This window comes from Vollenhovia emeryi, unplaced genomic scaffold (genome assembly GCF_000949405.1).
Source record: "Vollenhovia emeryi isolate VEMERY1.0 unplaced genomic scaffold, V.emery_V1.0 DF939136.1, whole genome shotgun sequence".
Lineage (NCBI taxonomy): Eukaryota > Metazoa > Arthropoda > Insecta > Hymenoptera > Formicidae > Vollenhovia > Vollenhovia emeryi.
This window is the reverse complement of record NW_011967230.1, coordinates 770,471-776,470: the sequence shown is the minus strand read 5'-3', so window position 1 is coordinate 776,470 and position 6,000 is coordinate 770,471. Positions and strand designations below refer to the sequence as shown.

The window sequence follows — 6,000 nt, the reverse complement described above, 5'->3', positions numbered from 1 at the left end:
TAGCATCGTGGGCACAGGCCTTAAGATACTAACGAATTCGCGTCCCGATACGGGCCGAAGCAGCCAGGAACTCAACTTGAGAGACACACGTACGTCGTGCCTCGCACAGGACCCAGTGTTCCGATCGGGATATCCTAGGCGATCCTCATAGGCCGGCTGGTGCATCACGCCACTCCGCGTACCTACGTAAAATATAATACATCCCGCCGCCGGGGGCGGCGAGGAATTCGTACGAATTCCGGCTCTCCTCTCTGCCTCCTCCCTTCCTCTCCGCCCGTCAGAGACGGGGCTCCCATGCGTGCGTGCAGGCACATCTACCAACCCTCCCCTGCCCACCACACACGTATTTGCATTCCAGCGCGATGTTTCACTAAATGCACGCATTGCACCGGGTTTAACCACCCTCCCCGAGGGAGAACCAGTTCTTTCGGGGCCGGCAGCGCGCCGCGCCGCGCCGAGACGTGCTTTACGAGAGGAAGGAGGATAAGGAGGACGAGGAGGAGGAAGAAGGAGTGACCCGAGAGAGAAGAGAAGAGAGAGAGAGAGAGAGAGCCCACCGCGCCGAAACTCGCGAGGAATAGGCTGTGATTGTTGCTCCACGCGATTTCTCCTGCGTTTCCTCCGGTGACATCCTGCGTGTATAATAAAAACCGCGTTCGCGATAAGCACGTAATCGCAAAGGTGCCAGTGGAGAGAAATGTACAGTCTACACTTCCGCTGTCTCCGAAGAAATGTGGATAGTCTTTTTATGCGAACCAGACAGAACGGCGCGCGCGAAAAGCTAAATCGACTCGATAGGCATCGGCGGGAGAAATAGACATACGCGAAGACACTCTCTAAAAGTTAATCAGTGCACTATCGCTGAAAACAGTTATAAGTATCGCACTGAATTATTCAGCGACTACATTTATGACTGTGAATCAGCGAATTCACTGTATTCAGTGATAATCCACTGATTGACTTTTACAGGGGCAGAATTTAAAAAATGAAGCCGCAAGGATGAGCGCTTAATTTGCCAAGCGGAATGGCGGCCGGCAGCGCAACGTTTCTAAAAAAAGAAAAAAGACTGAGACGTTGCGGGGATAATGAAGTAAAATCACGGTTTACCCGGCTCGCAATTTGCCTCCGACTATCCCCAGATACGAGAGGCTTGAGCAACCGCGTAACCTGGATGCTCGTCGGGAACGCGTAAGTGGTAAGTGCCGATTAGTCGAACGTCACGCGCCAGTAGATCGAACCTCGTTGAGCCGATCCCCGTGCTTTACGATCAACGATACTGTCAACAATGTAATTTACATGAAATGCGGTGACACGTAAGTTATCTCTCGCTCGCGCTGCTTCAACGCGCTCGGATTTTGTCGTTCCGACGAAAATCTGATGATTTTGAAGTCGACAAACAATCGGCGCGCGGTTCGCTGACGATGAGTTGGAAAAGTATACAAAATTCACGTGGAAAAAAATATGAATTTTATTATAACATTATTACTACCGAGATCCAGCCCGACCGGAAATGGCGTCTTCGCTCGAGAGTTAAAACATTCGTCGAATAGTCGGCATTGACGTTTTTAATATATACGCGTTTTATCCTTCTCTAATTCGCGTCACGGAGGTGCATTCAAAGCATCAGGACAGAATTGATTGCTGTTGTATTGATGAGAACGGAGGAGATAACTTCCTCTTCCTACGCTTGTTAGATAATCGTAGATAAAAAATGGGGGGGGGGGCTGATAAAAAATAATGAAACGCGGAATTACAGAAGACCGATACTTCATCGGTGATATCCCCTCGAAAACGGCCGCGCGCGATTAGCATCAGATAACAGCCCGACTCCTGCGGACGAAGGATGCACATTCCTGCATATCCTTGACACGATCCGCTCGGCTCGCGCGCTCGTCAGGCGTGCGTCTCGCCGTTTACGGAATTCTCAGGTTTCAAGGCGTCGACGTCGTCACCGTCGTGCAAATATAAAAAACGGACGTGCACATACCTCGGCGCGAAGTCAGCCGTGCGTGAGAAGAAAGACGGAGAGGGAGGACAAAAAGAAAGACAAGAAGACAGATCGGTTAATTACTATCCTGCGAGAAAAACGCCGCCGGGGGAAAAACGCGAAGAAATACAAAAGCTAGGGTCGTTAAGTTCGACAATAGAATTATACGTAAAAAGCGCATAGCAATATTAATGCCAGAATGTTAAAGAAAAACTGGATTACGCCAATTAAGCCCAGGAATAATGAAAATCCACATTTCCAGAGCAAATTCCGCAGAACATAATAAAAATCACGTGAGCGACAAGTGGGAATTAATAATGATACCAAATTTACAAACAACGGAAACGGAAAAATTAACGTAACAAAGATGAAGTAAGTGAGACAGCAACGTAGAGAGCAGAAAGGAGAGAAAAGCTCGTTTAAAGAATTCTGTGGAATCGGTCGCGATCGATCGCGGAATGATTTACGACCAATAACGTCCGTGATTTAAATTCCCGCTGGATAGCGGGGTAATACGTTTAATTGGACAGCGAGTAGAGAAATTGTGAATAGCGTGCAAACGCGACTAGCGAAAATGATCTTGTGAGCGGAAACGAATGTGACGGCGATAGATCTTCGAGACTGACCGGTAACGGTGCGATCGATTAATATTCGCGGTGAGTCGATCTATCGGCAGGAAACCGGAGGGCAGCGATCAGCCGCGCGCATTTCCGGGATTAATTATAGAGAAGAGAAACCAAATCGAAAGTTTATCCTGGCGCTATTTATGTTAAAGTCGAAAAGTTCTGAAAGAAAAAGGAGGGTCTCTTCTTGTTGATGAATTTCACGAAAATGTTTAATCGAGATCACTTCTGTATAGAAAGTTATCACGCCGTAAACAAGACATTCTAGACGTATTACTCATTACAATTTTTATTACTCATTATTATTTTTAGTTTACGCTTGTGATCAGCACGGCATAATAACGAGGATTTCTGTAATAGTCAATTAAAACCTGTTCGAGAGCAAGAATGATGACGTCAAGGATTTTCCACTTCTCGCAAAAAGTGAACAGCTAATTTATATAGTTTGGTCAAATAAATCTCGAGTAAGATCTCTCGAGACTAGGAATGCTTTTCGGACACTTCCAGGAAATTTGACGAGCAAAATGCTTCCACGAATAATTTCGTTTATAGTTGAACCAGTCGAAGGCGTCATCGGAAAGGTGCATTTATCTTGGCATAAATATGATGCAATGCGCTTGCAATAACGAGACGTTGAAATCTCGTTGGGAAGGAAAGCTGAAAAGAATTCCATCCCGACAGTCACGTTTTTAGTAAAAAGTTTCATTCTTCCCAGATGACGTTGCGAGAATAATTTTTCAACTCGAGCAATCGATTATTTGTTTATAACAATTTTAGTTACTGCAATTGTCTGCCGAGAGAACGACTGCAAAGTAACAATATCTCACAATACTTTCGTAACACATTTTTCGTTTAAATATATATCCTGTATCTCGTATATTCGATCATAGATCTTTTTAGTATTGTATCGCTTTTTGTTATCGTAAGTAGGAAATAACGTGTTACATCTATGTTAATGTGCTACTGCGCATCCGTTGTAATGATTAATAATTTTCATAATTATCACCGGTTAAACAAGCCGCATCGAACAATATCAGAGAGAATAATTCACGCATAGATAACTACTTAAAGCACGTACAACTCTGACTCACATAAGCTGACGATTTGCATTCGCCTTAACGATCTTCCGTATGGCGCGAGCATTTGAATTGGTAATTTTGGAAGGAATATTGTCCGTAAGAAAATTATCTCCCATAAAGAAATCGAAAGTTATGTTTTAAACATGTTCTCCTTTGAAATAAAAGAAATGCATTGGTACACTCTAATAATTAATTAAATTTTAATGATTCTTGTGCTCGCACGTACACGCATACATGTGCATGGAGGGAATTTTCTTTTAAAATGTACCTTGAAAATCGTGTAATCGTGGGACAGCATGGCATTTTGAAGACCTTTACGAGTTTTTTGAAATTTTACCATACATTCTACTATAGTAAAATGCGTGGTAAAATTTCAAACAACTCTCACAAAGTTCTTCAAAATGCCACGTTATCCCACGATCACATGATTTTCAGGATAAATTTTAAGAGAAAAATCTCGCCGTGCACATTTTTTTAAACAAACAACTCACTTTTAAGGATGACCATTCTCAAGGAACTCAAAATTTCATCTAATATTTGCGTCAATCAATTTCGTTATCAAAATGTCATTAATGTATCCACGCGCTTTCTTATCACTTTCTTTAACGCATCTCTGTTTTCTTTGACACATTTAATTAAGATTGTGCAATTCGTGACTACATTGTGTCGCGGAAGAACACAGAGCGAATTCGATTAGAGGAGACGAAATCGATTTTTGTAAATTATACTCTTCATTATCAATGGGTCACTTGCTCATTTTTTATTATAGAATTATTGATTTATTATGTCCGGATCCGCTTTTCTTCTTGGGATGAAATTTCATCATCGCATTATTAGTCACGTTTTCTCGATTCCGGTTTCCTAAAAAGCGCAAACTCTGAATAAAAGGGACATCGGGCCTTTTACAAAGGTCAAACGTGACTAATCTTCCGTCCAAGGTAACAAACTAGTCCTCCTGCTGGGACACGCATATTTGTCAAAGAAAGCGTAAGAAAGTTAGCAGCACAACTCAGTGGGATACACATTCTTCCTTGGCCCGAAAAATTCCTGGCTCTCCGCAGTGGCTAAATCGTGTTCTATAATATAAAGCGAGCGTGAAAGTTAGATGTCAGCGAAGAATGTCGAGGCGAAGCGGGAAGTGCGTCTCGGATAAAGTTAGGAATTAATTGGAAGGATCGCTTTGTGAGGAACGGCTGCGTACCTGACGATCGTAAAAGCGTGAAAATGAAGATTTCGAGGACCAAGTATCCTCTGAGTAGAAGTCAAATCCGCAAGAACTTGCTTTATAATTTTCCCTATTACGTAAACACACCGGTGCTTCTCATCGTTTAAAATTGTTACCGGTGATAATTCTTTTATAATAATATCTTTAGAATGATACATGATGTATCTTGATCCGCTTGCGAATTTTCACTCGTGCCCGTTTGGCTCCATTCAAGACGTAACATTGCACAGAATTACGGCTGTTACGAAATTGGTGCAACGGCTGGTTGCGACAGAGGAATCCGCGCCGGGGATTCCGTCGCTCGATCAGGTCTAATCGGATCGATCGGCACGTAGTGCTATAAAACCGCGCGCCTGACGATCAGTGTGTCAATGTAAAGTGGAAACGACCTTCCAGTGTCAGCGACCAGCTCCGCTCGTCTTGAGGACGCTCGGCGTCGGCTTTAACGCAGCTGGCGAACGTTACGCGACAATACCAAGGACCAACTTCGGGCATTGTAATTGTGCACGCACTACATACCCGCCATGTAGAAAGCGTGCAATCGGTCGCAGGGGCGCTCTTCTCTCGCGGAACGCGCCGGTGAACGGAGGAACGTCATTAAAAGCTCGTTAGTTTTAAGAAACCAGTCAAAAATTTTAGCAGCGCTGAAAACAACAGTTCGAGAGATGACCATTTCTTCTCCTTCTCTTACAAAGGTTTACGATTTCAACACGTGCGATTAATTGATTGACAAGATTATCATTAATTAGATCATTAACTGTTGCAATTTATCAGAGCTCTACGGTGTTAAAAATTGACTTATTTTACAATACGCAAGATTGCGACGTTTATTTATATCCTATATTAATTCTTACGCTATTTTCAAATCAATCGGTCTTTACGTATTTCAGAATCTAGCCACGCCAGACCTCCTTTTGTTCCTACAATCGTAATCAATTTAATTCACGTGATATTACACGTAAATACATGTCTACGAGCAGCCGCCTGCCTGCGCAATAGACACGACGCCTGCGTCAGCGATTCTTGCACAACATAAAGTTTCATCAGTTCCGCAAATAGTCACGCAAATACGGAAATAAAGCCGGT

The 6,000-nt window shown here is 43.3% G+C and overlaps 1 protein-coding gene across 3 annotated transcripts in view; it reads left to right on the top strand.

The window, feature by feature from the left end:
* The window catches only part of LOC105567560, a 32,882-nt gene that overhangs the window by 8,768 nt on the left and 18,114 nt on the right, over nt 1–6,000 (top strand). The gene's annotated exons all lie outside the window — the stretch shown is intronic.